This window comes from Salvia splendens, chromosome 18 (assembly GCF_004379255.2).
Source record: "Salvia splendens isolate huo1 chromosome 18, SspV2, whole genome shotgun sequence".
Lineage (NCBI taxonomy): Eukaryota > Viridiplantae > Streptophyta > Magnoliopsida > Lamiales > Lamiaceae > Salvia > Salvia splendens.
The window spans coordinates 15374416-15391588 of NC_056049.1; the positions used below are offsets into that span (position 1 = coordinate 15374416).

Below are 17173 nucleotides of genomic sequence, written 5' to 3' on the forward strand. Positions count from 1 at the left end.
TAACAAGCGGAGTACCGGAAACACTTCAGGATCCGCCGATTCAAGTGCGGCGGCGTATATGGCGGATATACTACAAAAATTTGGGGGGCCAGAAAAAGCGATGGAGGCGTTTGCCATGTTCGCGGCAGTAATGGGGAAATCTGCACCAGCCGTTTCTACATCTGTCGTATCACAACCAGAAACTTCAAGGGTCTCAACACCCAAACCGGTGGCTGCCGCAGAACCCACCACCGCTGTACCAGAAGAAGCCGTCACTGTTCAAGAACCAATCGCCACAGACACTCGCGAAGAAGAAGCAGATCTGACCGCGGGGTTGGAGTTGCTGGCCGTAAGTGAGCCTAGGTTAGGCTCTGTCACTGAGGAGGTAAATCCTGTGTTTGCCGCCGTGGATTTTGTTGAGAGAAACACCCTGCCTGAATCTATGGGGGTGGATCTTTCTACTGTTACTGATAGCCGTACACAGGGGGAAACCCTTGTTTTGAAAGAGTTTACAGAGGGGGAAACCCCTGTTTCGGAGGAGTTCGTCGAGGGGGAAACCCCAGAAGTGGTTGAGGGCGCCGAAGCCCAATTTGTTAAGAGAAGTCCGGTTGGGGTAGAAACCCCTATTTACATCGAGGGGGCAACCCCATTGATTGAGAAGGAAGTTGACCTCGCATCTGGCGAGGCACAGGAACCTGTCAACGACGGGATGACTCTAATGGTGGATCTGACTGATGTCCCTGATGAGACCGGTTCACTGGTAAACACAAGGGAAGCAAGGGAAGCAAGGAGACAGGCTCGTCGGAGTCTGCTTGATGAGATAGATGAAACCGTCCAGCAGACGGAGGAGGACATGCTGGGTCGAGAGGCCACTGCACCTGAGCAGGCAGATTCTCCCAGACCTGGCAATGGGGAGAGCGACGAGGAGGAGCGCCGACATGCGGTCGAGAGGAAGAGGAAAGGTAAGCAGATTGCTCCTTCCTCGACCAAGAAAGCAAAAGGGAAGTCAGCTGACCACTCTCCCTCTCCACTTGCTAAAGTACCGTCCGATGCCGAGTCGGAAAGCCCTAATGAGTCCAGTGACTCCGAGGAAGAACAAGAAGTGGAGCTCAATTTTGAGCCGAAAGAAATCTGGATCACTAAGGAACTGCTGAACGCAATGGGGAAGTTTGAGGACCCAAAACGTACAACAATATATGCGGAGAAGAGTACCGTGGGAAAACATGCCAAATCTGGGAAGATGTACGATTCGGCCGAGCTTAAGGGGATCTCAAGCAATGACGAGTTTCGGGGGTATATAGAGGCAATCGGCTTTGACTGGTTGCTAAAGCATAGCACCTTTGAGGTTCCGATAGACGTGGCACGGGAATTTTTCTCGACTTTCCATTTTAAATCCACCACCGATTTGGATGCCGATTCCATTAACTTCAGGCTCTTCAATGAAGAGCATGTGATGAGCATCAGGGAGTGGACTCTACGGATGGGTCTGCTAACGCGTACAGAAGATGACGAAGGATTATGGAATGAGAGAATGGTTGGCCCACCAAAGCTCACGCCAGGTTTCAAAGCGCAAAGCGCATGGGAGTTCTTGACTCACCCGAGGGTGGGTCAATTTAAAACTAGTTGTTCGAAGGCTCACCATATTGAAGACAGGGTTCTGATGGGCATAGCCAACACCGCCTTGACAACCGCCGACTTATACTTTACCTGGTGCATGGCCACGGGTGTGCGTGTTCACTTGGGCTACTGGTTAGCTCAAGCCTGCCACCAAGTAACTGCCAATCCCTCCCGGCATCTATACACATGCCACCTTCTGGGAGCTTATCTGCAGCGCAATGTGATTATAAAGATCCACAAGGCTTGCCGGGAAGTGAAGATGTGTGTACCCCCCGAGGTTTTCAATATGGAGGACTTCTTCAACAAGGGACTGCTAATCATGCACAAGAGGGATGTCTGTTTTTACGAAGTTGGTAAGTCGGATGCCCAGGTCAAACAGGAACAAGAGGTGGCGGGTGTGATGCTGATGCAGGTGATGCCAAGAAGCCGGTTGTGGAGGTGGACGCAATGAGAAAGGAAGTCAGTTGGATGAGATCCGAGATTCAAAAGGTGATGGAAGGGATTGTGGCCCTGCGGGGTAGAGGGAAGGACAGTGGTGAAGCTGAGAGCGTAAGGAAGGAAGTTGCCGGAGTACGAACGGAAATGGAAGAATTGAGAACGGAGGTTCAGACGGTCAGGGAGGAAATGGTGGCCCTCAAGGGGCGCGTTTCTGATCTGGTGGTAATGTCGTCCCGATGTACTGAGAAGATGACGGAGGGTGTCGCGTTGATAATGAGAATGATGAAGTGGTTGCGCGAGAAGTTCCCGGACACACCAATATTACTTCCTGGACCTAGTGGCGGACACAGGGTGCCAAGTCCGGGAGATCTATCTATCCGGAAGCAGCCACAAGTCACTAAGCCTCTAATCACCCCGTCCTCTACTAGACCCATGACCTTGAAGAAGACCGTACCCGGCCAAACTGACGAAAGGAAGGAGAAGCCGGAATCACCGGCAAGAAAGAAAGCTAAAGTGACCCAATAGGCCGTGCCGCCCAAGTCTGGCTCTCGAGGGGGCCAGACCCCGAATTAATTTCCCCAACCCAAGTAACTTTTACTTTTCGTCTTTTATTGCTTTCTGTTTCTGTTTTTTTTGTTTGTTTTAATGTTATGTGCCAGCATGCTTGTTCTGTACATATGTGTTGCTACTTTTCACACTTAGCCCAATTTCTGGTCTAAGTGTGAGAAGGGGTTGAGCTGTTTTGCATGTTTGGTTTTGGTTGTTGTGCTTTCCCCCACTTAGCCCGGTGTACGGTCTAAGTATGAGAAGTTGTTGTTTTGGCACGTTGTTTGTTTGTTCGGTGTTCTGTTTTATATGTTTGTACTTCCCTATTGCCCCCCTTCACTTGGATAGCTTGGGGACAAGCTTGAGTGAAGTGGGAGAGGGAGGGAATAGGTGCAGTTTGTGACTGTGAGTCTTATAGTTTTTTTTAGTTTTGTCTGTGTGTTACGTGTTGCATGAGCTAGTGGATACAATAAGGCAGAAACATTCCCTTAGTAAGAGCGATTGAAGATAGGATACACGTCAACTTTGATGCCCTCTTCCTTAATAAACTAAAAGCGGTTTGGATGAAGTGAGGACGATAGAGGATACCTTAGATGACCTAGCTGTGCAACCTTACTATAAAGAGAGTTACAAGCCTAAACACTTTGAGCTAACTTGTAAAAAAATGGGCAGCCACTTGATGCTTAGGGAGTAGAGTATAAAGGGAAAAAAAAGAGAAAAGGAGGTATAAGCTAGACGAAGTCCAGGGAAAAAAAGAGAAAATGAGGTATAAGCTGGACGAAGTCCAGGGAAAAAAACTGGTGGTATAAGCTGGACGAAGTCCAGGGGGAAAATAAAAAGAGGAAAAAGAAGCTTAATTATCTAAGGGCAGGAAGTAAAAATTACCTGACCGAGGAAATATTTGCCTGACCCAGAAAAGAGGGAAGATGATAAAAAGGAGAAACTCTCATAACCCAACGCATCAGTGGTGTGTCATTGACTTAAGAGTGAATCGATCCTAACGTCCCTGGTGAGGAATGAGTGATCGAGCAAACCTAACCGCTAGGAAATCCATAGGTTTCTTGACAAACTGACGAACCGTTTGGGTTGACGAAGGAAGAAGGAGGATTTGGAGACTGTAGACGATCAGAGAGAACTTAAGCTTGTGGGGACAGTCGCCTAAAAGTTGAAACTAGTGCATGTTTATGTGTGTGTTTTGTGTTCTTTGTGTGTTATTTTCTTTTCCGAGTCTGTAAGTTTTCTAGGTCTAGGTTTTTGTTTTTGTTAGATCTTGTTTGTAGAGTCGTTCTTGGGAACCGTGCATTGAAATTCACCTTATTTCATTTTCTTGTCTTTCATACTTGAGGACAAGCATGGTTTAAGTGTGAGCAGTTTGATAAGGCTAATTTCATGCATAGGTCTAGGGCTTTAATTCGTAAAATTTCTGGGTCTAACACACGTTTTAAGCCATGTGTGTGAAGATTTTCACCAGGTCCAGCAAAGGAGGGAGACAGTTGCATGGACCTAGGAAGAAGGCGAAAAAGTCGACATTATGCGGAAAAATTGCTCGACGGAGGAAGCCTCGGAGTTGAAGGGTAGAATAGAGATTTCTACGAAGACTCTAGAAGGTTATGTCCGCGTCTATAAAAGGGAGAAGCATGCACGCTGGAGGGATCTTCTCGGTTGGAGACCTCGCCAACAGCCTGTAGCTTAGTTCACTTTTTCACACACTTGGGTTCTTTCGTGGGAAGTTCAGGGCGTTCTTAGGGTTCACTTCTAGCTTACATACTCTTTGATCTGGTTGTAACACCGTCCTTCTTGAGGGCGAAGAAACAATTTATTTTCCGTTTTCGTTTCTGCTGCATTCACCGAGCTTCGCTGTTCGAAGCTCGGACCTCTTTGTTTTCTGGATATTTCGCTTTTTTTTTATGCAAGTTTCGTTTTCGTTTATGCTGATTGTGTTGATCTATGTTTGTTGATTATGTTTACTTGAATTCTGAGTTGGGTTGTTGGAGTTGGTTGTTTTCGAGGTTGTTTTCTGGATTATTGCAGGTTCGAGGTTGGATCTGGGAGAATGGAGTTTGTTTGTGGATGAATCGTTTTTTTTACTTGCTGATGTTGTAGGGTTGTCTGTGATTGTTGGTATTTGGAGTTGATTTGAGCAGATCTGTGAGAATCGGAGCTATGGAGTTGATTGTGCTGGGTGTTGAGTTCTGATGGCTTGGATCCGGAGTGGATTAAGCATTCGACGTGAATCTGAGTCGTGTTGGTTTAATTTTATGCCTAGCTTACGAGTTTTCGTTTCATCTCGTTTAGTTTATGTAGATCTGATGTACTTCCGATTCGTAGCAAGTTTCCGGCGTCCCGATTTCTATATTCTGTTCGAATCTAGGAGTGTGCTCTGTTTTCTTCATTTACGTTTCCGAGCTGGTTAGGAAACTGCATTAGTTTGTTAGTTGCAGCTTTTACCGTACTTGCTTTAATTGAATGTCATGGTCCCCACTTTTTAATTCTCTCTGCCTAGTCATATTTAGTTAGTCATTTACACGGTCTAGTGAGTAATTGTTTCTTTCGGTGATGATGTCTGATTTGATAAGTGTTCGGTGTCCTAGGTCTAGCATTTAAATTCCGTGCCTAGGTCTAGTGGTAGTTTAAGCCTCAACCCTTTTGCGTGGCAGCAGCCGCTTGTTTCCAGAGTCTCTAAGCACTACTTCACGAATCCATCTTCGTGGGATCGACCCCACTTCCCTATACTAATTTAATAGTAAATTTGGGTTGAGGGATTAATTTTTGAAGGAGAGTCGAGTGTGTTCAACGACAAAAATACTCTGTGTTCCTTGAGTTCCTGGACCTAGTGATCCAGTGGATTTAAGAAGCGTGATGTATTGACCGAGCAATTGCATTGGTTTTTCCCTACATGCACAACAAAAAAAAACACACTAAGAACTGCAAAGAACTTCACTAGCTCACGACCCCTGGACCGGCCAACCTGGCGCTAGCTCACGGTCCATATGTGTACACTAGACCGAGTAGGATTTACCGACCTATTGGGACCCGAATTCGATTTAACTGGTTGGCATAGCCAACAGATAGGTAATCATAAACAAAACATGGCCTGGCAACTCATTCAAAAATATCATGTTTTCACCTAAAATACGCTTTAAAAGAAAGAAGAGAAACCCATCTCGTTTGCTTAACTCTTTCAAACGCATACTTCCTGACTTGAGATTACTCGTCGAGCGACGACTTTCCTTTACAAAAATAATATACTTAAATTAGGCTTTAAGTAATTATTTATCTTGCACGTATGCATGCCTAAGCGTGTGCTTATTATTTTATTTCTTGCCTTCTAAATTTAGAAGTCTTAAATCTTTAATTAAATCGGCGATCTAATTTATTCTGAATCTGGCCGATCTGTTCGGGTATAAAAAATTCCCGGATTATTTGAAGTATTTTAAAATACTTTCTGTGACTAATAAAGTTTCTCATCTATTTATTTACTGGGTACTATTTCAACACGGCTTATAAATTTCTCTTCTTCCGTGGCTTAGGGAAATTTCTCTTCTCAACTCTTGCATTTATTTAGAGCTGTGGTCCAACGAATTTACTCATGTGATAAGGCCAAATTTAATTTCAAAAGTAGTGGCCCAATTTCCACCTCTTTTTTTTAATGGCTTAAAAGATTAAATCCCATGGCCCCTAATTTAATTATTGGCAGTGGCCCATATCAATTATTAATGGGCATGGCCCAATTGCTTGAGAGTTTCTTATGGCCCAAACCCTTCTAATAGAAGATTCTGGCCCAGGACATTCTTAATCTGTTGCCTCTCTCTCATTTCATCTTCCCAAAGTTCAACCCTAGCTCACCTCTTTCTCTCCCCAGGGGTCGACGCTGCTGCTATCCCCGCTCGTCGACCGCTCTCGCCACCGGCTCTCTCTCTCTTTCGCCCAAAATTTAGTCCCAAGTTCAGACACCCAAATCAAGGACCTTCGCCATCGATTCGCGCTATTTCCCCGCCACCGTGTTACATCCATTGTCAGTCAGCACCACCGCCGCTGCCCCTCGACTCGCTGCTGGTTCGCAAGCGGTCAGGCTTGGACAGCGCGGTCAGCGCCGCCGCTGGTCTTCTATTGACGGTGAGATTTCCACTATCGACTCTCCTCCGCAAGTGCCGAACAGCCCTCGCAGTTTGCTCCCTCCGTCGTCGCCCAGATCGAACAACCCTGTCTTCGGGGCTCCGCCGTCAATCGATCTTCATCGGGCAACTATAAATACTAAGCTAAGTCTTCCTTCCTAGCTTATACTAGTTCTTGAGATCTCACTGAAATGAGTTCTAGTGTATGGAGTTATTTGGCATGTTTTGTGATGTTGCTGTAGTAAAACCTTTAAGTTCTTTCTTTAAGTGATTTGCTAGGTTCAACATTAGTTCCATAAGCTATGCTCTGTGCTTTGCTATTTCTCTCAATCCTAAGGCATGTTCTACTGTGATGCAAGGTGGTGTCGTGGGGAAAAATACTTGGTTTGTTGTTATGAGAGGTGTGGATGAACTCTTTCCCTTGTTGCCTGATTCTTGGCTTTCCAAAGAATAGAAGTGTGATGATTTCTTTTGATGTGGTGGGAGTGAGTGGAACCGAGGGAGATAGAGTATATATATATACATAGTGTTTGTAACTGAAAGTTCTGTAAAGTAGATCTTGGTGCAGAATGAAATCTCAAGTTTGTTATCCTACAGCAGATGTCCTTTTCTCAGTCCTTTGCAGCACCTTTAATTGATTCTGGTGGTGATTTGCAGGTGCACAAGGTGGGGCAGAGGCTGTTGGAGCTGGGGTGCAGGGTTGCTGCAGCCGTGCTGCAGGTTTTCTTCCCTTTCTCTGGCTCGTGCAGGCTGCTGTACATGGGGCTGGGGTGGTTGAAAAAGGAAATGTCTGTTGAGCTGTTGTCTCCGCGACTGGCTCGCTGACTCGGGTCATTGTGCTCGCTGCCCGGAGTTGCTGGTTGCACAGCCATGGGAGGGGCCCAAAGTGCAAGTCATACGGAAGACGATCCTATAATTTAATGTATCATGTTTTCGAACGTTTTTAGTTCGAGATAAAATCTTTGTATTCTTTGTAAGTGCACTTTGATCACTTAGAGAAGTATACCCGGTCTCATTTTGATATGTTCGATTCTTACTCATTTTAAGAATACGACGTTTCTCTAGTTCGAAAACACGCAAGGAAAAGGGGCTTTAAAGAGCGGGTATTACAGAAGGGGCAGAGACGTAATTTTTCTTATTTAAGGTGAGTTTTCTCTCCTTCCTTCCACCATCTTCTCCAATTCTCCCTTGCACACGACCCCAACTACAAAGTATCACCAAATTCACACTCCCACACTCTCATTCTTCCATTCCATTCCTAAATTCAAGCTTTCATCGCCCAATTCTCTCCAACTCAAGGTATGAATCCTACTCTTAATTTCTGAGTTTAGTTTGAATTCTTCCATGGATTTTGCTCTTTCTTGATAAATTGTTCGGTTGAAAAGCATGTTTTAGTATGGGGGATGAGTGTGATGATGTTTCTACTTGTCTTTCATGGTTGAATTTTGCATAGAGTGGTGAATTGTTGGTTTTTTTTGGTGAATTCCCTCTTGTTCTTAATTGTTATATATTGCAATCATGTTCATAGAATTGTGAGGCTATTATTACTTCCATGAATTGCAATACATGTGTAGTCATAGAGATTGTTATTTTGTGTTGTTCATGTTGATACATCTTTGCATAGGGGATGAATTCACGTTGGGGGATGGATTCTAGTTGTTCTAAATTGTTGATTTTGTTTTACATGATCACATGCTACAATTTGGAATGATTTTTTTTAATACAAACTTGCACATCTTTGTTGATTTTCGATGTATACTTAGTTGAGTGCAAGTTTGGGGAAACCCTTGTTTGTCTATTGTTTGGTGCTCTTTTTAGAGTTTGATTTTCTTTTGTAGGAAAATGACAACATGAGGCAAGCCCGAGAATGCGAAGAGTTACGGAGTTAGCCTTCCCACGGATGAAAAAAAGGCAATGTGGAATAGAGTCTCGGCACGAGACACGGTGCCCTCACGGTAACCCCATGAGCTTCCCCTTGGTACTTTGGGGATTCTAGACGACTTTTGGGCATTGTGCAACGTCGGGGAGGGAAATGGCCTCATCCACATGTTCCAAGGGAGATGACCATCGTATATGAGACGCACTCTCGAGTTCCTAAGCACACTCAAGGTGCACAAGAACCGCCGTTACCGCACCCCCGAGAGCATAGACTTATGCCTTGGCAACTGCAACCACTCTTTATCCATGGAGGACCTTTGTGAGGTGTTCCAATTTTTCGACCCCAACCCCGATGAGGAGATTGATTATGAGTATTCCGATGTTTGGGGTGCGATGACAATGGAAGGAGAAGAGCATGGCTCGGGTTATGCCAAGTCCTCATCCATCCGCAACCCCGTCTTGAGATACATCCACCGAGCGATGACCCAACTTATGTTTGCAAGAATTGATGGTGGGAGTGGTCCCAAACCGAGATCAACGTCATGTGGTGCCTTCTTAACAAGAGGGGGATCAACTTTGGGATCCTCTTCACTCTCTACGTTGACCGCATTTCAAAGAAGGACGGGAGTATGATATGTTGCGGGGGATTAATCACAGCGCTTACCGAACACATTGGCATTTCAACCGCGGGGTTCGCCGAGGATATGGGGGAAAAGTTCATCACTTACGAGGTTCTCTTTTCGGTAGAGTTCTTGAAGACCGATTCTAGCGGTCAAGCATTTTTTATGCAAGTGGATTGGGATCACTTTCCCGTTCCCATCCCATACTTGACCAAGGTAGACACATGGGAGAATCAAGCTAATTGGAAGCTCAACACTCCCTCCCACCGAAGAGCCATTGAGGCAAACCCCATTCAATGGGAGTTTAGGTGGAGAAACATTCCTTCCCACATCCTCGCCTTCGACACCATCGAAAACTATCAAGAGAGGGCGGAGCATTCACAAGCTCAAGGGAGTGGGGCGCTGCCACAACAAGAAGAAGAAGAAGAGGAGGAGGAAGTAGATTGCCACCGCCGCCGCACTAAAGCCAACCGTCGTCGCGGAAGGCCTAACGCCAATGAGGAGTTCCAAGTGAACACCTCCGCCCAATTAGGAGATATGTTCTCCTACATGCAAAACATGTCCAACACTTGGGACAATAGATGAGCGGGGCAAAAATAAGAGAACGCCTTCAACCGCTAAGGACGGGCGGCACAAGGTGATTGGCGGACGGCAGAACAAGACTTTTGGGAGCGTCAACGGCTAGAAGATGTTCATCAACGTCAACAAATCACCGAGCTCCAAAGGATGGCCGCCGAGGCTCGTGAGGAGAGCCAAACCATGAGTGGCGACATCACCTATCTCATTGGCGCCTTTGACGACCTCAACGCTCGCTTCCCTTCTCCTCAATAATGGAGTCAAGCTCATGACTTTATATGACCATTTGTATCATATTTGCTTTAGTTTTTGTTGTGACATTTTTTTTGAAGTTTGAACATCTTCTCTTTATGTTTTTGAAGTTGTTTTTGGTTTAAGTTTGGTTTTCACGTTATTGAAATTTTTCACAGGTTCAGGTCCGCTGGCCATTCACAGTGCTCCAGTCGCAAATTTTTGAATTTTTCCCTGTCCAACGTCAATGCGGAAATTTCAAGGTATCTTTATTGCTTTCTTAATTTACTCACGTCCCTACCGACTCTACGAACTTATTTTGCATTTTGTTGTAAATAAGTTTGGGGGATGAAGTGGTGGACCGTGACCTTAAGTTTTTGTGTTTGTTTTTGTTTTTGTTTTTGTTTTTGTTTTTGTTTTTGAAAAATTCCCGAAGGTGAATCCATGTCGTGAACTTAGCATGAAAAACTTAGAAACACGCATGATTATGAACACATTAGACAGACTTGTCAATGATATACAAAGTTCTTTTCATCTTTGATTAAGTATGGCGTAAAGTTTTGATTTGATGGTTTGGTAAAAAGGTGCATAACTAGTGATGCTTGTTCGCCTTGAATCAGGCTTATACCTTGTGAGATTTGAGTCTTAAATTCTTTCTTGTGTGATTTATCTGCATTCATGTATATGTTTCTATAACTTGCTCCTCGTCTGCCTAAGTTTACATAGTGTTTACGTTGATTAAGGAGGATGTTAGACAATCTTTTCAACCTATTTTTTTTATCCAAAATTTTTTACCCTTTTCAAAAAACTCATTATCCCTTTGGAGAGCCTTTAAGTTTATTCTTTAGAAGTCAAATCAATGTGGACAATTCCTTGGGTTAGTATAGTTATTTTATTTTATCTTTTGTAAACGAATTGGAGAAATAAGAAGAAATTATGAAAAGTGAAAAGTAGTGTGCTTGAATATTATAAAAGTGCAAGTTGTGAAATAGAAAAATTCAAAAGTGTGCTTAATGTATAAAGGATGCCTACGAAAAGTGAGAAAAGAAAAAAGAAAAAGAAATAAAATGTTGTGTGAAAAAGAAAGAAAAATAAAAGGTTTGGGAAAGTGAGTTGAAGGAGAAATATTATCAAAAGTGTCTTGGGTTTATAAGAAAAGTGGAGTTTATTTTACTCTACTTGAGATTTTTATTTTAGCCACTTTTTAGCCAAATATTCCTCACCTACCAAAGAGCCTACATTACAATAAAAAATAAAGACCTTTCGGACTTTTGATGCTTAATCACATCTAGTAGATGAGAGATTAGACTTTGAGCAAGCCTATGGTAAACTTTGCATGATGCATGATTTGAGTTCCTATATACATTTTACCTTAAACACTTTGAGAGTGAGATAACACTTCCCATCTTTGGAAGTTTGCCACATGTGAGTGCATGAATTCAAGGTGTTCTACGAGTTAGTAATGAAAGTGCAATAATAAGCCTTGCTTGATTTGATTGCGTTAATTTATGTTTGATCTATCTTTTCCATACTTTGAGGCAATTATGACGTCTAGTCCTTGTGCATTCCGTGTGTCTATTATTGTATCTTCTATGTTGTTTTCGAGGACAAACAAAAATGTAAGTTTGGGGGAGTTGATACGCTCGGATTTTGCACGGTTTTAAGGCCTTTATTTGGTTCGTTTGTAATGTCAAAATCACAATTCATGTCTATATTTCGTATGTTTTATCAATTTTGGTATTTTGACGTGTTTTATGAGAAATGTGCATATTTGAGCCATAAAAAAGAGTCAAAATGCAAAGTTCGAAATTTGGAGTTGTTCAAGACGCCCAGTGGTCCGCTGCAACACATCCAGCGACCGCTGCACCTTGAGACCGCTAAGCCAGTAGCGGCCCGCTCAGGGAAAGTTGTGCATGAAAGGAAGAACACGCCCAGCGACCGCTGGGGTGTGCACAATGACCGCTACAAAGAGTCCAGAGAGTTACAGGATGATAGCTAGCGACCGCTGAAACAAGTGCAGCGACCGCTGCCCAAGAGACAGAAGCTCCGGATCAACCCACAGCGACCGCTGGCCAAGGTGCAGCGGCCCGCTGGAGAAAAGCGGCGAGCAGATTTGCCCTACTTTCTCTCCAAGACTTACCATACTTTGCAACCCTTTTCCTTATTTGATGAGGGGCAATTTTTCCACTGTAAATACCCCCAAAGCTTCATCAAAAAGAGTTCTTCTCTTTTGCAAATTATTTCCAAAGTTCAAAAGTGAGAGTGCTTCATAGTGCAAGGGGTTGAAGAAGGATTCAAGAAGATCAACAAGGCTACAAGGATTCTACCTTTGGGTTTTATTGCTTTAGTTCTTATGTTTTCATTGTCTTCCCTACAATCTATGTTTTTAGTTTATTCTATCATGTGTAACTAAACTCATAGGATTCTAGGGATGTGTTGGTACCGACTTTGGTTATACAATTCTGTTTTCTATTTAATATCCGTATTGTTCTTACTTTGTTTCTTCCTTAAGTAATTGGATAATGCTTCACGTTTGAGTGACACATTTTGTGATGAATTAATATAACTTGCTACATAATCGTGAGAGGAGGTTGGCGAGTTAGATCGACTTAATAGACACTACAATTAGCTTCCTTTAAAACGGCACTGTTAATTGAGAGTAAGGACTTTACAAGGGTCTTAGGAGCTTTTAGGAGTTACGTATTTAGAATTGACAACCCTAGTGTTAATAATCAACGTTTGCATCACATGAGCATAAGCTAGGTGACTCGTTCTATCAACGTAAGAACTGTGCTAGTGAATGCACATCACTGGAATTCCCTTATCTCTTATCTTTTACCTCCGTGGTTTATTTGCAATTGGTTGTTTATTGCTTTCAATTGTTCTTTGTTTCCAAAAATTTCCAAAACTTTCGGTTTTCCAAATAGTAATTGAGTTTTAGTAGAAGGTAGACAATTGATGATTGTTTTCCCCGTGATCGACATCTGGTACTGATCTTTAACTATACTAAATTGTGCATCAGATGCGCCCGATCATATTCTTAGTATCTTGTTTTTCCTTTTTGTTTTGCCATATAAACGTAATTATTCGATAGAATGTTTGATAGAAGGTGAATATACTATTCTAATTCAAGTTAATAACATCAATTTTTGACAAGATTCCATCAATAACGTGTAGAGAAAATTCATGACAAAATATTTTATTTTTGCATTCGATATAATGTTTAAATGAAGGCGAATATTTTGAATTGATTTTTGATAATTTGGTAATTATTGAACTATTACTGGGATAATATTGTCTATTTACAATTTAAATATAGATGGAAATCTATATACCAAAAAACAAATTCTATTTAATATGTAGTACTCCCATGTTCCAACTACGTTGAGTCGCATTCATTTTTGGGATGTCCCAATTAAGTTGACTCATTTCCTTTTTTAACTAAAAACAAAACGTCCAATCACTATTAATTTTTTTCATCACCTACTTTACTCTCTCTATATCTTTCTTACTTTATTCATCTCTCCTATTTTTCAACACAATTTCTTAATCTCCGTGTCCCAAAAGTTTTGTATCAACTTAGTTGGGACGGAGGGAGTATAATTTAGTCATGTAAAACTAAATTGCGGATAGGTATTTTATAATACATCCGTCACACAACGTGAGTCACATTTAGTGTGGGCACAAGTGTTAAGAAATATAAAGAAAAATGCGTTGAATAAGTTACTGGACTATGGGTCCCAGTTATATGGAGTAGTTTTATAATCAAAATGACAAAATATGACTTTTATTGTGGAACGGAAGTAGTACTCCTAAGATTTTAGGGTTTGGATACCGAATTTTTTCAGAGTTGGGTCCCATGGATACCTCTAATTCAAACATCATTTCCATCCAACTGCAATGAGCCATTATCTCTTCATTTAATATTCTGAATTTTTCGAGCATGGGCGGCATGCCGGGTTCTTCGGGGGTTCCCTAGGGGTTTCGGCGGGTTCCCTTCCATGGGCAGTATGGGTGGCGTCATGGTCGGCGGCGGTGGCAACGCCGGAGCCGATAGACCGGTAACTCCCTAACCGCCGTTAGGGGATAATGTCTATCGACCCAGCTTGGATGGGTTGGGCGATGTAGCCGATGCTCCTACTGCACCGATCATTGACATCACCGGCGACGACACTTTCTCGATGGAGGAGTTGGGTCTATCTCCGATCAGGAAACACACTCCTCAGCCTGCGGAAGGGGGACTGGGAGAGGAATGAGGGGAAAGGGACGCCGAAGGGGAAGGACGTTGTCGGCGAGTCGCCGCGTGCGGAGGGGGAGCAAATTGAGGAACGGTGGACGTTTTACAATCCAGAAGAGTGCATTGTTCTTGCGAAGGCGTGGTTCTATATATGTGATGATCCCGTTGGGTTGAATAATCATAATACAGACAAGTCGTTGACTCGCATCCTGCTTGCCAACGAAGATTTGAAGCCGCGGGGTGAGAAGTTCCACAAGCAAGAAGAACTCCGGAAGCAATGGATCCAGATAAAGACCGTCGTCTCCAGATTTGTCGGCATCTACTAGAACAACACACTCACGATGACCAGAGGCATGACCATGGCCAATGTGAAAGAGTTGTCGTATCAGCAGTTCACCGAGCCCAAGAAATTCGGACAATTTAAGTACTGAGGTGCCTACCTGCAGCTGATTGAATACCCAAAAATTCGGGCTGGTACGGATGCGGTTGGCCGAAGCAGTAACGGCTCAGTGTCTTCGGCGAGTACAGCAGTAGCACCGGTTCTCACTACCTCAATGACGATGCCGATGAAGTGCCACCACCAGCTCCCCATCGCCGTCGCCGCCCGATGTGCCAGAAATCGGCGACCCGGATGTCGAGAGAAGCTTCAAGCGGGTCCGGTTTGGAAGTCCAATCAACGGCTCCTGACTCGAACTTATCTGATGTCGTTCGTATCCAAGCGACGAAGCACCTGTTCGGTGTCATGACGTAGTGAAATTAGACAACCGACCCCAAATTGAAGAAATACTTGGAAGGCTGCATCGCTATGATGCAGTGCAACTTGGGGCTGCCTACCGACAATGAGTCCGTTGTCGGGGATGCTGGTGAGGACGCTGATGAGTGAGCATGACTGCTTTTTTTATTATTATTGTAGTAGACGTTTTTTTATTATTGAATTACGTTTAAACTTTCTCCATTTTTTGTTTAATTTAATTTTGTATTTGTAATTTAATTTGCTGAGTTAGGGCATGGGCTAGGTTGTTACTATGTTGTTGCTTGGCCAGGACATTAGCTTGATCGTTGCTAATCTATAATAATGTGGATGTAGCAATAGAAGTTTTAACTTGGCTATTGTTAAACTATTACTAGTCCACAATCATTACTGATGTTCTAAATGGAGTATAGGTGTAAGATGGTCAAGAAAAATTAATGTTGCAAAATAAATGTCTAATTATTTTTTTCTTAGTTTTTCATATCACTTATTTTTTCTCTAAACCAGTGGCGCGGAATTCCCAAAAACACCTCCTGCCACGTCATACGGACTTCTCAGTGCACTGCCACGTCATAAGGACTTTCCACTGCACAGTGGCAGACGTCCCCAAGGACTTCCTGAAGGACTTCCCACAATTAAAAAAACCACAAATTCACAAATTAAACAATTTTTGGAATTAAACAATCTACGGAATTAAAATTTCGACACAAATAGGGAAAAAATTCCATTAAATAAAAAAAAAGAAAAGTACATTTCACCAAATTTTAAAAAACATTTCAATAATTAAAAACTACATCAACGACGAACCCTCCGCTGCCATACTTTTTCAATAATATCGTTCTGAAGCCGAATATGGGCTTGTCTTTGGCGCATGTCGGCAAATGCACGGACTCGATGGACATCGTCATGGGGTATCCCCATGCGTACATTACTAGTCGCCACGCCGTGGCTTGGACCCGAAGCACCAGCATCATCATTGGTCCAATCAGTCAGTGATGGACCTTCATCTTCGACAATCATGTTGTACTGGTTGCCATTGGCGACGAAGTTGACGGTCGGACCAACGCCCATGCACTGCTCGTTGAAAAGGGGCGACGACTAGAGGACGTTGATGTCGTTGTTAGACCCGGCTACTCCAAAATAAGCATACCAAATCCACAGCCGGTAGTCAGCTACCGCTTCAAGGATCATCGTGAGATTCTTGGCCTTGAAACCAGTAGTGTACATCCCTTTCCAGGCAGCGGGACAGTTCTTCCATTCCCAATGCATACAATCTATGCTGCCTAACATCCCCGGAAACCCGTGCTGATTCCCGTGCATATCCAGCAGAGCCTGACAATCTTCGGGGGTAGGCCTCCTAAGATACCTATCCCCGAATATCTCCCTAATGCACTGACAAAAATACTTCAGGCAATCGCGGGCAGTCGTCTTGCCGATGTGGAGGTACTTGTCGAACATGTCGACAGTGCACTTCTGAATCGACGTGTGGCCGGGTTTACCAGCCGCATCCTCCCGCACCTTGAAATACCCGTAACGACGCTCCAAAGCGCCCACGATACGCAGAAAGAGCGGACGATGCATCCTAAACCGTCGCCGGAACAGGTTCTCCCCAAACCGTGGCTCCGGCGCAGAGTAATCCTCATACAACCGAGCGTGGGCAGCGAGGTGGTCTCGGGGTGTTATAGTTCGACGATGGATGGGTCGAGGTACCGGCGGTGCCAAGGCCGCTTGTTCCTCCCTCTCCGCTGATTCCCGCACACGTGTATGAATCAGACGCATCATGTGTTCATAATGCACACCACTACAACTACCACTACCAGCCATTCCGGATATATAAAAGAAATGTAGAGAGAGAAACTTGTTAAAATAAGTGGTGCGAATGAAATGCAGTTCAACGAGCCGTATATATAAAAATTAAAAAAAAATTAATGCAATAAACGGGAATTCCGTCCGGACGTCCGTGGGAGTCAATGCAATGGCGGACGTCCGCACGCCCGTCGCGACGGAATTCCGCGCAACTTGCGGTGTACTCGGTGGAATTCCGTATCCGTGCATACCATGCACAATGGCGGACGTCCGCCGCGGAATTCCAGCACGCCGGTCGGAATTCCGCCGGGAAGGGAGCCATTGCGGATCCTCTAAACCTTTTACTCTCTACTCTATTCTCTAATAACTGTACCTAAAA

General features: G+C 43.7%; 1 long non-coding RNA gene across 1 annotated transcript; it reads left to right on the top strand.

The window, feature by feature from the left end:
• The first annotated feature begins 6376 nt into the window (after positions 1-6376).
• On the top strand, positions 6377-11755 carry LOC121777854. Its single transcript, XR_006045562.1, has 2 exons — positions 6377-7668; positions 7761-11755. It is a non-coding gene; the product is annotated as an uncharacterized LOC121777854 (long non-coding RNA).
• The last annotated feature ends 5418 nt before the right edge of the window (positions 11756-17173 follow it).